The following is a 19,577-nucleotide window of genomic DNA, read 5'->3' as shown; positions in this document are numbered from 1 at the left end:
CTCTCAGTTTTCTTCTAATGTTAAATATAAGTCCTAATATATTTTTTGACAAGCAGAAAATAAATATTTATATATAAATGAATAAATACATTAGCTACTATTATACCAGTAGTTCCACTTTGCTGTTTTTACATAAAAACTTGAATGTTGATATTACTATAAATAGCAGCTACAAATGAATTTTGGGTGCATCTCTGGCAGGATTCTGGTATACAAATGAACATGACTTGCAAATAGCAATTCTACAGTTTCCACACATAGAAACTCAGCTCCCTGTGTAATAGTCTGCTTCAAAGTTTAGCACAAGTATGCCGAGCATGTTCATTCACACAACTTTGAAAAACTGTTTGCTTAACTATTTCAGTTCTGTGGAAGAGTTCCAATAGCATCAAGCATTACTGTGTGCTGTGGTCAAGGTTGCTGTGCTCAAAGAGGTCAGGGAAATATTTGTATTAGATTCAATTCTAAGTGCATTTTCTTGATGGTCCCTCATCAGTGTTTAAAGTGGAAGTATGTTTTGCATGTGAATTTAAGTCTTCGAGTCCCATAGCTCTGAGTCACTGCTGAAAAGAAACTGCCCGGCCTCAGACTATGTTTCTCAACTCCTATTGTTTCTAAGTGGTGGCATGTGACTAGTGCCTAACAATGAAACGTGAGAAAAATGATGTGGGTCCCTTCTGAACCAGGCAGATGTCTCTACACTTTCTTTTTTTTTCCCCCTATACTGAGTATAGAGGATTTAAAGCATAGCACGATAGTTATGTCAAAAGATGAAAGAAACATCATTCCGGAAAACAACAAATGGAAGAAAGCTGCCTACCGACTACAAGTCTTAGTATATTGCTCTTTTACATGAGTGTGAATAAGCCTCATTGTGTTGCCCCAGAAGTTTGTAGCTTATGTGCTGGCAGCTAGCATTCCCCTACAAAATTATTACGAAGTGATGAGCTGCTATGGCAGATACTGGCAGCATCCTATCTGTGTTGCTTCAGAACAAAACTTTCCCCCCAATTTTATTAAGATATAACTAGCACAAATCAGTTGTATAAGTTTAAGGTGTACAGCATAGTAGTTTCACTAACATATGTTGAGAAATGAAAAGCTCATTAAGTTTAGTTAGCAATCATCTCATATAGATAGAATAAAAGGAAAAAGACATTTGTTTTTTTCCCTTGTGATGACAATACTTAGGATTTACTCCCTTAACAGGTTTTCTACAAACCGTACAGAAGTGTAGTGATAGTCATCATGTTGTGCATTACCTTCCTAGTACTTATTTATCTTATAACTGGGAGTTTGTACCTTTTGACCACCTTCCTTCGATTCCCCCTCCCCCCACCCCCTGCCTCTGGTAACCCCAAGTCTGATCTCAAACTCTTATGAGTTTGTTTGAATTTGTTTTGTTTAGAGTTTGCATGTAAGTGTGATCATACAGTATTTGTATTTCTCTATCTGGCTTATTTCACATCTATAATGTCCTAAAGTTTATATATGTTGTTGCAAATGAAAAGATTTTCTTTTTATAGCTGAATAATATTCCATTGTCTATATACCACTTTTTTTTTTGTTACCTATTCATCCATCAATGGAGCAGTTAGGTTATTTTGATGTCTTGGATATTGTGAATAATGCTGTGATTAACATGGGAGTACATATATCTTTTCGAGTTAGTATTTTTGTTTCCTTTGGAAAAATAGCCAGAAGTGGGATTGCAGGATCATATGGTAGTTCTATTTTTATTTTGTTGGGGAATCTCCACACTATTTGGAACAGACCAATTTAAAGCATTCTGGCCTTAATTTCCAGCTACCACAATCTGCATCCTTTGCATGGAGATAAAATCCTTTGTGCCCAAACAAGTGGCTGCTAGGAAGCCAGAGAGAATTAATGCCTAGAAACCTCAACTAATGGCTGGTGGGAATTGTTCTTTAAACACTTATACTTGTTAGGAGAAATTGACTGTACAAATGCCATTTTATTACATGCCAAATTTCACATTTCTTTTCCCACAGGTAGAATTCTTGCTCCCCTTCCCCTCCTGGCAGTGGGGTGCAGAAACTCCTGAGTCCTTAGGGGATGACAGAGCACCAGACTGGAAGAAGCTAGAGTCCATGTTTCACCATGTTGAGACAAGCCACTTGCCCACAAGAAATTATGTCATTAGTATGTGAGTAATTGGTAAACTTATTTTGTGTTAAACTTCTAAAATTTTAAATGTTTACTTCTGATAGCAGTATTCTAACTAACATAGAGGTAAACAAGAAACTGTATTCAAGAATGAGTGTCAACGATGAGCCCAAAGGCATATCCAACTGTCATCATACAATAAGAACAAATATAAGAATCTGAATTATTAAAAAAAAGACCAGATTGGAGAATCATGGACAATGAGAGCAATACACCATGGGTTAAAACAGGTAAACAGAAAGATATCTGGGCCGATGCCAGAGATTGGAGCCAGTTGAGTGATGGTTTTTATGTTTACCTGTCACTGGTTGTATGAATGACCTGAACTTGTGAAAAGGGGCTGAACTAGGATGTACCACTTATGTGGTATTTTATCCTTGTGAATTTTTCAAAAGAGTTGGTTAGAAATGGAACAACAGGGGTCTGCCATTCCCCTAAACTCTACATGGTGATTTAGTATTATAAGGTTTCAATAAAAAACATAAAAGGCAAAGAAAAATCTCTTTAAGACTATTAAGCTTAAACTGTTGCTCAACATAGGAATCTCTTCTGTGATATTACAGAAGATTATGGAGAGTCTCATTTGATGTTTTCCAATTATTAGAGAACTAATTGCCTTGTGAAGTATACCGTTACATGGTTGAACAGAATTAATAGCTAAAGATGAATAAAGTGTTAATTTATTTTGATTACATGACCTGTTGATTTTCCTTTGATACCTCTTCATCCTCTCATTCTCCTTTTGTAATTCTTTTCTTCTTATGTCTCCCCAAAAGTTGGTGTTTTTCAGTAATTCATCAAAGCTCTTTTCATATCACACTCCTGTCCAGACTGAGCTTGGGTTCTCACCAATGGTCTATATACCGCTTATCTCAAATGAATATCCCAGTTTAGATGTCTCTCCTAACTAAATTTTGTACTCGTCTTACCATTTGTCCACTTCCTGTCTCCAAGTAGATATACTATAGGCATCTAGTCTCAGTGGACCCAACTGAACTCCTCAGCTACTCCTGAAAACATTTCTAAAAACATCCCTCTTTTTTTTTTGAAGGTAATTAAAATAAATTTTATTTTAATGGGGTGACATCAATAAATAAGGGTACATATATTCAAAGAAAACATGTCCAGGTTATCTTGTCATTCAATTCTGTTGCATACCCATCACTCAAAGTCAGATTGTCCTCCGTCACCTTCTATCTAGTTTTCTTTGTGCCTCTCCCCCAGCCCCTCCCCCAAACATCCCTCTTTTTGCATTCCTTCTCAGTGGAAGACTTGGAGTTCTGTCTCCTAGATAGCTCATGAATTCAAGCAATTTTCCCTAACACCACTGGTAATACTTTGACTATATAACTGTCACTTGCCTAGATTACTGCAAATTCTTCAAAAGTGTTCTTTATTTTTCCAATCTTGTTTTTCTCTACTCTATTGTGTAGGTGATATTTCTGACTTACCGCATGATGTCTGATTATACCACTCCCTTGTTAAAAACCCATCTAAAGCTCTTAGAATAAATCTAACCTCATTAATAAGGCTGTAACATTTGCAATCTGGCTCTGCCTACCTCCAGGCTTATCTATACACTGTCCACTCACACTCTGCATACTGTCATCTCCATTGTGACTTCTTTTGATTTCTCAAATATATTGTTTTTCTCTCTTCCTAGAATATTAACACTTTACTGCCTTATTTTAAGCAGTTTAACTACTATCCGTTCTTTACACCTGACTTAAATGTGCCTTGTTCTGGGAAGATATACTTGACAATCCTATCCTGCCTCCTCCAAAATAAACAGAATTATTAGCATTTTCACATGCCTTGTAGTTCCCATATTATAATAACTGTATATGCTATTGAAATAGGGTCACATGATAAAGATTACAAACAACTATATTTCTTTCAGTTACAAATATATCATGCCTTACCTGTGGTGGTGCACTGGATAGGGCATTGACCTGAAATGCTGAGGTCACCTGTTCAAATCCCTGGGCTTGCCTGGTCAAGCACATATGAGGGTTGATGCTTCCTGCTCCTCCCCCTCTCTTTCTTGCTCTCTACTCTCTAAAATAAATAAATAAAATAAAATAAAAACATATATATCATGGACATACATTCATGTCAATGTACACACAATAACCACATTTTTCGAGGTCCATGTAACATTACATTATAATTATTTACCAAAATTTATTTAACCATTCACTTATTAATTGACACTCAGTAAAAATTCTTCTTGAAATAAGGGTCTTTAAACAGAAAAAAAATTTTCTAAAAAATTGGTATATTTATCAATATACAATCCTGGTATATATATATGTCAATTTCAAATATATAGCTATAACTTAGCTAACATTTTTGACTTTCCAAGGGGCATATAAAGTCCATCTAACACACCATCTCATGGCTGGATTTCAGCCATCTCTAATTTTCTAAAGATTCCCATGAATCTGGAACTAGCCGTACTGAATTCAGACCTAGTGGTTTTCCCATTGTCCTACCCTAAACCTCCATAATGTCAAACTAGTTCCAGGTATGGAATCGACTCGTGGGAGATAGAGTGATGCAATTACATACAGAAATTTGTCATTGGAAAGTAACTAGAATGTTTTCTACCTCCACCTATCTCTCTATTCTCATATATAAGAATTATATAATCCATATGGGATGCTGTAAGCTATGTACTTAAAGTGATAACTCATCTTACAGAAAATTAAAGATATGACAAAAAACTAAAAAGCCTAATGAAAAAAAAGAGTATAATTTAAGTCCAAATATTCAAGAAATATCTGTAACAATTAAACAAAATATGGTATTTAGTACAAAAAAAGAAAAAGCATATTTAAACTTCAGTAACTGTCTTTGACACCTGAAATGTTCTGAGTGTGTGTGCTTCAGGCAATCATTTTTTATCTTGCTCTTATTATCTGGTCACTTAATTTTAGTAAAATTTCTAAGAGATATGCCACTGAATGATGATTTGTGAGTTTGCCAAGTTATGATTACAAATCATTACAATGTATTAGATTGTAGCATACTTAATTTATATAGTTACTTTGCAAAGGTGCTAAGTCAGTGTACACTTTATCCTATTTGGCTCTTTGCATGGTTTAATTCTTCTGTAGAATGAGATCTTTTCATTGTATACTTCTTAATTCTGATCAACTATAAGGCAGTTTCCAGGCAAAGGTATTATAATTGATGAGAATAGACCAAGTTTGATCAGTTACCTATTTACAACCAATAATATAGGAGAGAAAAATCATTTTGGTCAAACAGGGTTTGGTTGGAAATTTTTTCTTCAACTTCAGAAGAACCTAAATACCAAATTGTATGGGCATGGTATCTGGTGAAATCATAACACCCATAAAGAATTAAATTCTGGTCTGAGCCAGTTGGCTTTGTGAATAGAGCATTGGCCCTGTGTATGGATGTCCCAAGTTTGATTCCCAGTCAGGGCACAGATGAGAAGCGACCATCTGCTTCTCTTCCCCTACATCTCCCCCTTCTCTCCCTCTTCCCTTTCCACAGCCAGTGGCTCGATTGGTTCAAATGTTTGCCTCAGGTGCTGATTATAGTCCTGTTGATTTGAGCATTGACCTTAGACGTGGGTTGACAGGTGGATCCAGGTCAGGGCACGTGCAGGAGTCTACCTCACCATTTCCCCTCCTCTCACTTAAAAAAAAATTGAATTTTATGAAACTTTTATGGATATTTTGCTTTGAGTTCTATGAATAACTCAAATATATCCACAATGATCTAAATGTTTCAGTTAAATTATATAGTTTAACCACTTATATTATATAAATTCTCAGATAATTAACTTACAGTCACTTAAGATTTTGCATTATACCAACCTGACATCTTTGGGATTTCAGTTAGTTCTTTTGTAGTTTTAGAGCAGTCCCATCTAACTTTCATGCAGGAATTTAGAAGAATACTCTAGAGTCAGCATTGTTGTATGATCAATGGGGCATACTACAAAGAAGTACTTGATTAAATGCCTAGATGCATATATACTGAGAAACCATACTCATACAGCCCTAGGACCTACACCGAATATCTTACCACTTCTGCCAAACATGGAAAATAATGAATTGTCTCTGAAAGCCAGACCCACAGGTAAGCTGCAAGTCATGATTCTTGAGGGCTAATTCTGAAGTGAAGGCTTGGATGGATTCTGCCTCCAACGAGAAGTCTGTGTATTTAGGCCTTCTGGAGGCACACTCCAGCCTTCAGAAAGGTGAAACTGGACTGAGAGGATGTCAGGCACTGCTGTTTGAGTGGGAAGGAAAGGAAGATGGGTCTTTGCAAATGTGTGCTGAAAGTCTAAAAAAAGAATAGCAATGTCCTTGGAGCCTTCCAAGGAGATGCAAGCCTGGCTGAATAATCAGTGTGCAGAAACCAAACCCTGCAACTTATCAGGCAAAGGGACATAAAGGCTAGAGCTGCTGTGATGATGCAAATGAAGGGCAAAATGGTACAAATTCTTGTCTCCCAGAAGGTGTAATTAGAGAGCGGAGGTAGAAAACAGCGATCTCTGGAAGTGCAGAGCAGATGCTTATGCAGAATGCCTCAGCCCTGGGTTAGCAGTTAAAAGGTATTGACGATTTTATTTCTTGCCTTCATTTTATATAAAAGTTTGCCCAAGTTCCAACTGATAACACTAATAACAGATCACAAAATAGACACAGCACAATGTTAATGCAGAAGCCATGCACACAAAGCACTTAAAACATCTGAGCCAAAGAAACCTGGGCCAAATATGAAAAACATGTCTATGATAATCAATCTAAAATTATGCACATAAAATCCCAGTCTAAATCATGTGAACTATTTGACATTCTAGTTATTAGAAACTCCAAGTTCTTTCTAAATACTTGGGTTTGATAATATATAAATATATTTTACTTCTATTACGCTCCCCTTTAAAATGTATTATGTTCTCTATCATTTATAAACTGGCATTTACATTGCACACATTTAAGGCATTTGTCATGATGTTTTTCCTTACCATTTAAAGTTTTTTTTTGTGTGTGTATGTCTGTGTGTGTGGTTTTTTTTGTGTGTGTGTGACAGAGAGAGAGAAAGATAGGGACAGAAAGACAGGAAGGGAGAGAGATGAGAAGCATCAATTCTTCATTTTGGCACCTTAGTTGTTCATTGATTTCAAGGCTTTCTCATATGTGCCTTGATTGAGGGGCTACAGCAGAGTGAGTGACCTTTTGCTCAATCAAGCCAGTGACCTTTGGGCTCAAGCCAGCAACCATGGGGCCATGTCGATGATCACACACTAAAGCCAGCAATCCCGCACTCAAGCTGGTGAGCCTGTGCTCAAGCTGGCAACCTCGGGGTTTCAAACCTGGGTCCTCTACATCCCAGTCTGACACTCTTATCCACTGTGTCACTGTTTGGTCAGTCATCATTTGAAGTTTTGAAGTAGCCTCAGCATAAAGTCCATGTGGTATTTTTTGCTTTGCAGGAGTATGTGAATATTTTTCTCATTTATAAAGGCAGAGAACATTTCAGTTGTTTTATGAGTCTGTATTATCCCATAAAACTCTTAATATAACCTACTGTTGTTGGTGAGATAGTCTTATCTCTTCTTGATATTTCTTAAGTTGCCTTCAGTTTTCTTTACGTTAAATGATGGTTTTTCTCTTTATACACTTGGCTAATTAAAATAACAAATCTTCACGCCGTCTTTTTGGGATGCCTTCTTATCACTCTAAACTAATTAAACTGGAGGAAAAAACAGAGAACCTGCTATAATCTATTAGCAAACATTCAAGAATCAACTATATTTAGTATCTTTTACAGAGTCAAGATATTTTATCTTAGATAACTCTCTTCTTTTATGGCTAATATATTGCTCCTTAGGGTATTCAATCCTTTTCCATTCTACTGTCCAAGTGAAGAATCTTCTGAACCAAGTGGACAGGAATAATAGGCTGCATTATGTGGAAACCTAACAAGATGGAGTCAATTCCAAATCCAGTATCGACATCCCAAACGATACTAGGTGTGAAAGCAATGAAAAACCGAATGGCTGATAAGAACATTTCTAGAAAGGTGAATATTAACCTATGAATTTCATGGGCAGCCAGGAAATCTTATAAAAAGTGAAGAGCCATTGTCTGGTAGAGCTGTCATTCTCTTATTCTGCTGTGGCAATATAGAGCTTCTTTAACAGTCAAAATTCACATACATTCTCATTTGCCTGGGATATTTTCAATGTGGCCTGAAATAACTTCTCAAATTCCATTCCAATAATTTGATTCTGCAACTGTTAATGTTCAGCAACTTTGAAAACATCATTTTATTTTATTTTATTTTATTATTATTATTATTTTTTGACTAGAGTAACAGACTTTATTGAAAGGAAGAAAGGAACCCTGCCGGGCACTTCTCCTGAAAACATCATTTTATTCACTCTTGGGAACCTCAAATTATAATTCCATGTCAAAGGATTTGAATAAAGAGATGAGGATAATCTTGGCATCAGATATATTATTAAATAATTTCTTTACCTCTTTAAACTACACATAATATCTTATCTGTATATTAATTTATAGCACATTGCATTTTCTCTTAAATCTTTCTAATGAATATTCTAAATTAACCAGATTGATCTGCAATTTTTCTCAGTTTTATTTCTGAAGAGTTTAAGAACAAGCACAACTCATATGGACAACAAAGCTTAACTAAATAGTTTGAGATTAAGTAAATTAATTGCTGGCTTTAAATTCTAATGAAAAACCAATTTTTTTACTGTATAATTTGTTCCATGAGACACTCAGAAAGGACTCTATAAAGGAGTTAATTTTTAAGATTCTGGTACCTAGAGCATCTTGGAGTTAAATAATTAGTATGAGTCACATTGAGTAAGAGAAGGCATAGAATGCTGGCTTATCATATCAAGACATTTTCAGTAAAAGAAAGTAGTAAATTAAAAAGAAAATTGAAGCAAACACATCCTGGCATATTTCAGTTGTAGGTACACTTGGATTCTCTAACCTAGGAGTCTGAGGCTGCTCAGGAGAATGAGTCCAGCACTACTCAATTGATTTTGACTACTACAATCTATCCCTTCATTTGGAGTTAACCCTCCAGGACCCCTACCACGACAACTTTGGCAAATGGATGTTACTCATATACCTTCATTTGGCAAACAGTCCTATGTCCACCTTACAGTGGATACATATTCTGGATTTATAGTAACCTCTGTCAGAACAGGAGAGGCTGCTAAGCATGTTATAGCTCATTGTCTGTATGCACTGTTCTATTATTGGATTTCCTAAACTGGTTAAACTGACAATGCTCCTGCATATGGAGCAAAAGCATTTACTGTATTTTGTCAAACCTTTCAAATTATGTGTATTTCTTACAATCTTTAAAGTCAAGATATTATTAAAGTGTACCCAGCAAATATTTTAAGGTCAATTTAAAAAAATTTAAAAGGGGGGAGTCATATCCTGGAACTCCTACTGGTCTACCATATCATGCTTTTTACTTAAAAAATTTTAAATTTCTTTTGAATGCTGATGAACAGGAGATGCCAAATCTTTTTCTCCTACAAACTTCTACTTTCTTTTATTTGATCCAGCTAATAACACTGTTTTGTCTTTTTCCAAATAGCTCCAGATATATGGAAAAGGTTTATATAGGCGATGGGGATCCTCAAACCTCTCAGCGAGATCTTCTGAGCATGGCTTTTAAGGTAGCAAGAGGCAGAAAAAGCCCAATAGAGATCAGGTGAACTACCAGCTTTTAGGATATATCCTATCCCTTAAAGGCTCCAACGCCCCAAAGGGGTCTCATAGGATGCCATCTGGGTCCTGCTTCAATAGTGGAAAGGATAGTCATTGAGCTAAAGCCTCCCAGACTTACATGCCTCTGCTGTGAGGAAACAGGGATACTGGAAGGTAGGCTCCCCCCTCGCTCCTCTAAGGGAGGGTTCAGTCTCTTCCAGCCCTGCTCCAGTCACCTATGACCTAACCTTGCCCAGAATGCTGGGGTTTGCCACTGAAGGCTGAAGGTGCCCAGGGCCATCGGCCCAACCTATGACACTGTGGATGAGCCTAGGGTATTTCTTCCAAGAAGCAGGTAAACTGATCTCATTTGCACAAGGGCCACTTAACTATGTCTTGCCTGAATAGTCAGATTTTTTATTCTTCCCTCAAAGATTTCTGTTGTGGGTGTTGATAGTCCTATTTTCTGCTGCTTTGTTTAATATATAGTGTTTCCTTTATTACTCCTACCTCAATGTCCCACTCATATTTCAGGCTGGGACCTACTCCTAATTTAGAGCTCTCTTTCCCCCTTTTGCCAACTCGTATTATGAATCTACTTTTGCCACCCAGCTTAGTGTATCCCAAGGTTCTCTTTACCAAGCCACAGTCACAGAGCTCCAGGGAAAAGCAACCTGGTCTCATCTCTCCAGGCAGAGGAGAACAGAAGCTCCATCTCCACACATGCTGCAGATGGCTTTTCCAGTCTACCTGAATCATTACCAGCTAGAAGCAGCGATCATTGGGACTTGGACGTGAGCTGCAAAGTATAGAATTGTGACAATAATCCCAGTGCCATGCGGACTTTTCCTGGATGTGGACTTTTCCTGGACTCCTGCTCCTTGGGACAGCTCCTAACAGACTGAACTGGGGTTGGGTTGCATTTTTCAGGGATTTGGCATGATGATGGGGCCAACTTGGACTTGGTGAACATGTTAAGGACATTACTCTTTTATGGATTCTTGCTGTATTGGCCAAGAGTTTGCTTAAAGGCTTTAATCACTGTAAAAAAAAAATAGAAGACTGGATAAAGAAGATGTTGCACATATACACCATGGTATACTATTCAGCTAGAAGAAATGATGACATCGGATCACTTACAGCAGAATGGTGGGATCTTGATAACATTATACGGAGTGAAATAAGTAAATCAGAAAAAAACAAGAACTGCAGGATTCCATTCATTGGTGGGACATAAAAACGAGACTAAGAGACATGGACAAGAGTGTGGTGGTTATGGGGGGCAGGGGGAGGGAAGGAGAGGGGAGGGGGAGGCACAAAGAAAACTAGATAGAAGGTGACGGAGGACAATCTGACTTTGGGTGATGGGTATGCAACATAATTGAATGACAGGATAACCTGGACATGTTTTCTTTGAATATATGTACCCTGATTTATTGATGTAACTCCATTAAAATTAATAAAAATTTATTTATAAAAAAAATCTAATTTCCTCCCATTCAAAGTTACTGATTTCCCATGGGATGGTGGGATTGATAATACAAATTCACATTTATTGAGTACTTTTTATTTCACTCATTATTCTAAGTGCTTTATATGTATTCAGTTACTTGATCCTAAAACAGCTTAATGAGTGAAGCACTATTATTAACCTTACTTTATAGACAAAGATGTTGATTTCTAGAGAGGTAAATAACTTTCCCAACACCACATAGTTTTCAGAATTTAACCTCAGAAAAGCTTGTTCTTAATATGTACTAAGTGCTTCTCTAAGAAAATAGTCATTTTATTTAGGATAATTCCTTTCCAAGTTGTCTATAATTCCTTAGAGGTACCAAAGAACTATCAAGTCCAGAGATCCTCAAGACATTTTAAAAAACTGGAATTAGCATGAACAATTTGTTATATATGAGGTTAAATTAAGTTTTTTGAAAATTAAACCAAAAAGTCTACCTTGTATGTACACCTGAAATGAATAGACAAAAATCACTCCAATTACTATTTCATTTCAAAATATATAACAATGCCCACCAATAAACAGCTCAAAATAAAAAATATTAAACTATCCTCCACTGTACATGAAGACAGAGTTTCAAAATTTTTATTGGAGGTGGATGTAATAAAAATGATATTGTGAAGCCAAGGTTGTTTGAAATTTCTTTATGTACAGCATGGACACTCAGTAAAGAATTGTTGAAAGGATGAGTCTAAAATGAGCTAGCTTATGTCTGCCTTTTGGAAAGATGTCAGGATGTTGTCCAGAGGTTTGTTTTTAATAAAACTTGGCATTTATAATCAACCCACGTAATTTCTTCTGAATCCCAGAAAATACACCTTCAGAACAGACACCTTCAATGAAGTGTTTCTTTTTCTTTTTTACCTGAATTTATTGTGTTATAAGCAATCAGCTTTATAATTACAGGTACAGTACTGTGTTGCTGATTTAATAGCATGTTTCTCAAGGAGTACTGTCAACTTTTTAAAAAATTAGTTATTTTACTTCAGCACGAGCACTGGGTCTATTTTTTATCAGAACTCAGCTGAACTAAGATGAGCACTGAGGGAGGTACAAAGCAGTCTCACTGAGATTGGCTTCATTATGAGCTTTCAATTCTTTATCCGATAGATTCAAATTATAAATGCTTCAGGACCAATCCTGAAGCATTGTGTGAGATATTGCTTTAAGAACCTTCATCCTGTTGATTTAAAAAATATGTGCAGGTAGAGTTACTCATTCAAAGAGATTAAGTACTACTGTATTGTACTGTCCTGTCTTCAGTTATAAAGTTGAACTTTCAGTGATTTTTAAAAAATGTCAAGTTATTATTGGATCAGTCCTTCAGGGGAAACCCAAACTTCACATAGACAATAGTGTTTTTTGTAGTCCAGTGAATACCTGAATTTGAAAAGAAGTAAGTTTCTTTCTACATTTTGTTTATATTTGCTATGCAGACACACTGATCTTCAATTCCTAAGAACCAAGTTCAGGAATAAGTTTATTGAGATTTTATAAATAATTTGATGCAGCATACAGAAAAATATTATGGAAAATGTTTAAGATATTAACTTAATTTAGTAATTTATACATTCTAAGTCAATCACCTACAAGAACAGCTTTCACTAACAATCTATAGATACACAATGTTATACTTCTTGACCACTTCTTGACTAAAGGTGTATTTCTGAGTAAAATAGCTACCAAAGAGTAATATCAGTACATCAGGCAGCCCTGAGACTTTGAAAAGTTTTTATAGTCATTGTTGAGTCCAGTCTATTGTGCAGCTGAAAGAAATTGATTAATGACGCTGATATTATATCCATGTTTTTTAAGATGGTCTTTGGTGTCTATATGAACCTAAATAACATAAACAAAAATCAATATCACTAGAACCAGATAATGGAGCCATCCTTGCTGAGTTAACTTCCTTGCTCCAAAAGATGAGTAATGTATATCAGAAGTGAGAAGAAGGGTAAAGAAGGTGGAGCACATTGTCAAAAATTTTAGTGTAAACATATACTTCTGGTAGTAGGTAATTGCTGTTCTAACTGGCATAGATAGGGTAACTGGAGAAAATCTATGCATAGCAAACAGTGGCGTCATTCTGCTAGAAGGGAAAGGCAAGAGCCAGAAATAGAGATTATCCTGCAACAGCTATAGCCATATGACCACTAAGAAAAAATGGCTTCTGATCAAGTTGTGCTTCGAGTTCATGTGAAATATACAAGTAACATTGTTATTTTTTTCTATTTTTATAAAAGACAACTCTGTAGAGTTAAAGACATTTGTAAAATCTAGACATCATTGTGAAATGTGGAGAATAGATTAGTAGGTCTCAATTCAGTGGGATGATTTCATTAAAAACATGTATATGAAGGGCTCTTGTCCATCCTCACTTGATTGAAACTACTTTTAAGTGAATTAATAAATTGATAGCTGCAAGGTATTTTGTGGAGGTTTTGAGATGAAAGAGAGAAGCTTGACCTGGTGGTGGTACAGTATATGGAACATAGGCCTGGGATGCTGAGGATCTAGATTCAAAACCCTGGGGTTGCTGGCTTGAGTGTGGGATCATAGACATTATCCTATGGTCACTGGATTGAGCCTAAAGGGCACTGGTTTGATGTGCAAGGTTGCTGGATTGAGCGCAAGGTCACTGGCTTGAGCAAAGGGTCACTGGCTTGGCTGAAGCCTACTGGTCAAAGCAAATATGAGAAAGCAATCAGTGAACAGCTAAGGTGCATGAGTTGATGCTTCTCCTTTCTCTCTCTTCCTGTCTGTCCATCCCTGTCTCACAAAAAAAAAAAAAAAAAAGAGAGTACAAAAATGAAGCAGACCTATAATTAGATATTTGCATTATGCTAATATAAAGTAGATTTCAAATTGTTTTATATTCAATAGTAAAGAAAATACTGTTTCATTACAGTTTACTTACTTTGTTGAAGGTGGGCATATCTGATTTCTCAATGTTAGTGTCCATAGTTCACTATCTGCAAATTAAATCATGGCTAATTTCCCTTCAGCTCTAAATACTCCCTTGGTTCAAATGTTTTCTTAAATTGTGTTCTATATTCCTTGTCTATAATTAATTAATTAAGTCACCTCCTTGGAGGTAAACATAAGCCTATATTTTAGCATCTGTATCTCAAATTTTTTAACTGATGGATGATATTTATTTTAAATATATTTAAATTGAAAATAGTAAAATATTTTAAAAATTAATATTACTTGTTTAAGAGTAAATATATAGTAAAATTAATTTTTATTTGCTTACTCATCTTGCATGTTTCTGGCTCTGCATTAATTAACTAGTCATATGACCTTTTAGGAGGTATTTCATGTCTGTAAGATGGTGTTTCCCTATTGATAAAAGGAAATAATGAGGTTACAGTGTTCAGGCTCTTCTATGGTATATTATACCAAGAAACTTTTAGACCATTTTGATACAACATCATAAATTTGTACACCTTAAATATGGAGCGATAGATAAGGAGAGTTTCTCCTGAATAATACTTTATACTATTTATTCTTATGTCAGGAAAATGTATCATGAAAGGTTTGGGAGACGACAGCAGCTATGCAGTTCGGGTATGTGTTGAGTTTCTCCCATTAGGACCAAAAGGCTTTAAATATAATATTGCAGTACAGTTCCAGTGAACTTCTAAGGAAATTGCTTCATAGAAAAATTCACAATAGCTAGAAACTTTGATGGGAACCACATATTTTAATCCATATGCTTTGTTTATTGCAAATAAATGGCATTATGTGAAAACAGTGGCATTAGAAGTTAAAGGATTAAATTATTTTTTTAATTTTGATAAGTGGCTTATAATTCACAGGAACCTAGAAAATTAAGACTGGAAGAATCTATAGTACTTAAGTCATGGTTGGGAGAGGGTTTCCATTGACTAGCAGGACAGGCAATGAAAGATTATGAGAAAATAATTCATGATCTTCTCCACCTTCTTTGCTACAACAAGAGTGCTGCTTCCTGAAAAGCAGTAAGAAGACACATCATTTCTTCCCCACAGCATGGTTGACAGTATAGAGACTCGAGGTCAGTATCTAACGGAACCAAGGACAATCATCCTTATGTAAAAGTGTTGCCAGAGATCCTAGCAATGGCTTTGGAAGATGGTTCTGTTTTAATCCAGAAATACTGAACCAGACAAACTTTTATTAGACGCTGACTTCTGGCTGCAAATCACCAATGCAAAGTACCCTTCTATCTCCACAGGTAAGGAAGGGTGATTTAGGTAGCACCTGGTAGATAATGAGCAGCTTCAAAGGAAACTGATACCTTATCTGATGGCAAATTCTGACTCTGAATGACTCTGACTTAAAAACAAACACAAAGATAGCACAAGATCTAATTTACAAAAAAGTAAAGAGGACATTTTCCTGAGACCCAAAGAGTTTCTGAAAATATTTACAGAAATCCGAGATCACCTCAAAGTATTGTATGGCAGTCTCAGCCTTAAGTACTAAGACACAACCTCTTGAAGTTGTTCTAGTCAAAACCAGAAAAAATTTAGCACAGAAAAGCCAGTCTTGTTAGTGTGTGTGTATATGTGTAGCTGTATATATAACATATAAAATACACATATATACCTTAATTTATATTTAATATAAATATACATGGGTGTGGATATACAGACAGATAAAAGAAGAAAGCCCATAGGGTTCATTTGCTCTTTTTGGTAAACTTGACTTCAGTAGCATTCAAGACATGTATTTAATTTTTAAAAATTAATTCCCACAAAATTAACAATAAAAGGATCAATAATATATATATATATTTATATTTTAAGTTATATTAAAAAGAGGCAATATTTTGGGTAGATACCCAGTAGAGGGATTGCTGGGTCATATGATATTTTTTGAAGAACCACCACACTTTCTTCTATAATGGCTGTATGAGTTTACAGTCCCACCAGTAAAGGCAACAATAAATGAATGGAACTATATCAAACTAAAAAGCTTCTGCACAGCAAAAGAAACTGATAACAAAACAAAAAGGTAGCTAGCCAAATGGGAGATGATATTTGTAAACAACAGCTCCGATAATGGGTTAATATCTAAAATATATTAAACATTCACAAAGCTTAGCAACAAACAAGCAAACAATCTAATGAAAAAATGGGGAGAGGACCTGAACAGACACTTCTCCTAAGAGGACATACAAATGGCCCACAGATCTATGAAAAGATGCTCATCTTTTCTAGCTATTAGAGAAATTCAAATCAAAACTACAATGAGATGCCACCTCTCACCTGTTAGATTGGCTATTATCAACAAGACAGATAATGACAAGTGTTGGAGAGGCTATGGAGAAAAAGGAACCCTCATTCATAGCCATAAGAAATGATGACTTACTGCCATTTATAACAACATGGATGGACCTTGATAACATTATACTGAGTGAAATAAGTAAATCAGAAAAAGCTATGAGCTGTATGATTTCACACATAGGTAGGATATAAAACTTATACTCATGGACATAGATAAAAATGAAGTAGTTGCCTGGGGAGGGGTTTTGGGAGAGGTGGCGGGGAGAAGGGAGTAAAGAGGGACAATATATGGTGACAGAAGATGATTTAACTTTGGGTGATGGGTATACAACATAATCAACAGTTCAAATGCTATAGAAGTGCTTACTTGAAACCTATGTTCTCTTACTGATCAATATCATCCCATTAAATTTAATCTTCTGAATTAAATAAATTAAAAAAATTAATATACAAAAAAGAGCCAATATTATATTTAACTAAAAATGAGAATGCTTGCTATTTTCCTTACTGATTAACATAGACAAACTTCCTTGCCAAGGCAATAAAATATAATACTGACATAAGAGAAGGCAAATTTTTGTTATTATTTGCAGACAATATGACTATTTAAATAAAAAACTCAAGGGAATCATCTACAAAACCCTGAGAATTAATACTAAAGTTCATTAAAGTGATTTGATACAAATTAATTGGTAAATGCTGATATTTTTCTGTATAGCAGCAATAACCAATTAGAGAACATAATGAAAAAAGGTACTATTTATATAATAAAAATATCTTATTAAGAGATGCACATAATCTATATGAGGAGTATTAAAATGTTTTCCTAAGCAATATAAACAAAAACTTCAATACAATAGGAACAGGAACTCTATTTCCATGATGGAGCACTGGATTTTATAAAATATGCAAATTGCTTCCAAATTAATTATAGGATTAATAAATTGTTATTTGGGATCATGATTAAATAATTCTGAAGTTTATTTGGAATAGATTTTTAAAAATGAATAAATAGGTAAAAACATCTATGAACATTATGGGGAAAATAAATCACATATCTAAATATATAAAAAGAAATGTAAATATATTGTTATGCAAAAATAATTTATGGTTCTGACTCATGAAATTATAGTTACATTAATAGAACAGATATTACTTTAACACACACACACACACACACACACATACCAGATGGGGCAAAACTAGATTTAGATGTTTGTGTGGAAAATTATATAATATTAATAAATAATAATACGACTAAACACTGTGTTTCACATACAACTATAAACCTATTTTGCCCCACCCTGTATATAAATTACATAGTAACAAAAGAGAATGCATTATAAAACAAATGATTAAAAAAGGAAGTTTTTTAACAAAACATATTGGGACCTTTGATTATTAGATGAAAAAAGTTAGAGTCCCACCCTAACATATATCAAACACTTTATGGAAATATTGTTAAATAAATAAATAATAAAGCTTTGAAAATCTAAAAGAAAATATGGTTTAACTTTTAAAAATGATCTTGAGAAAAGCAAATAGCTTCTACAAAGGGTCATCTAAAACTGTTTTTCAACCACCGGCCTGCCAGAAATTTTATTCAGGTCCACAAAAAAGTTAACTACTCTGACACTGTATGAAGATTATAGACCTGATGATCTGAGTCGAAGTCACTTGTGCTCAGGGTGATTGCCACTTATCAGCCTAGATCATTGATGAAAATACTGTCAAAGTTGTCTTAAATATCTTTGGAACTTGTGGGCTCATTTAAACAACCTTTTGCACCATGCAAAGCATTTACAAATCATGTGCAATAGACTAAAAGCATTTGGACTAAGTTATGTAGCATTCGATGCATCGTACATGTGACATTTGGAAACCAAGTACTAGCTTACACCATAATGCATTATCAAGTGCAGCATAATCAAACTTTATCTGTTGTGTGTTTCTGTTTACAGCCCCTTCTCTCTGGTAGGACATTTTTTTTTCACACTTGCACCAATAGTTGTGCACGTACTTGCCTATTCAGAACACGTCCATATTGTTTTCAGATAAATTTCTGTGTGTTTTAGTGTCACTGTGCTGTAAATTCTAAACCCTACAAAATGGAAAGAAAAAAACAACAAAAAAATTTAACCTTCAAAAGTGAAATAATAGTCAAAAGAAAAGTATAGAGAAACCCAATGGATGTCAACACAGTGCTTCCTCTCTCAGAAACAAAACCGCAGCATTGGTTATCAAGCATTCTTGAGGAGAAGCAACAACAGATTTCATACTGGCTTTACTTGAATTAAAAGTTGCTCTCTAGAAATTGTAGTTGTATTCTATTAATATATATATATATATTTTACTGTTCTTCTGGTTATTTTAGAGAATTTTTATTTTATAGTATTATAATTAAGAGATAATGCACAAAATACTAATAATGGTTTTTATTACTTTCCTTAGTGGTCCCTAAAATAATTCTTCTATTTTCATTGGTCTCATGTAAAAAAATTTGAAACAAACTGATTTAAAGTAGGTTCTGAACATATTGGCCCTATGGCATGCATGCTCTATGAACAAAGGGGTTTATGGTCAAATATATATATATTCTATAAATGCTGTACACTTTATTCCCTCATTGGACATTCAATGCATATTAACATCCTAAAAGCACACAAAAAAAAAAAAAAATGAAAGAAACCACTTAAATTTATAAATCTTTATCTTCTCCAAACTTATTAGGCCATATAATTTTATTTATTTAACAAAACTTTCCAAAGCCTAGTGTCTCAGTAATGATTTTAAACTTTCATGTCAAAACAATCCTAAGTCATTAAAAGGCAATTGTTGACAATATTTTTTAAAAAA

Source organism: Saccopteryx bilineata, chromosome 1 (genome assembly GCF_036850765.1).
Source record: "Saccopteryx bilineata isolate mSacBil1 chromosome 1, mSacBil1_pri_phased_curated, whole genome shotgun sequence".
NCBI lineage: Eukaryota > Metazoa > Chordata > Mammalia > Chiroptera > Emballonuridae > Saccopteryx > Saccopteryx bilineata.
The sequence above is the reverse complement of the archived record's forward strand: the minus strand, read 5'-3'. Positions refer to the sequence as shown.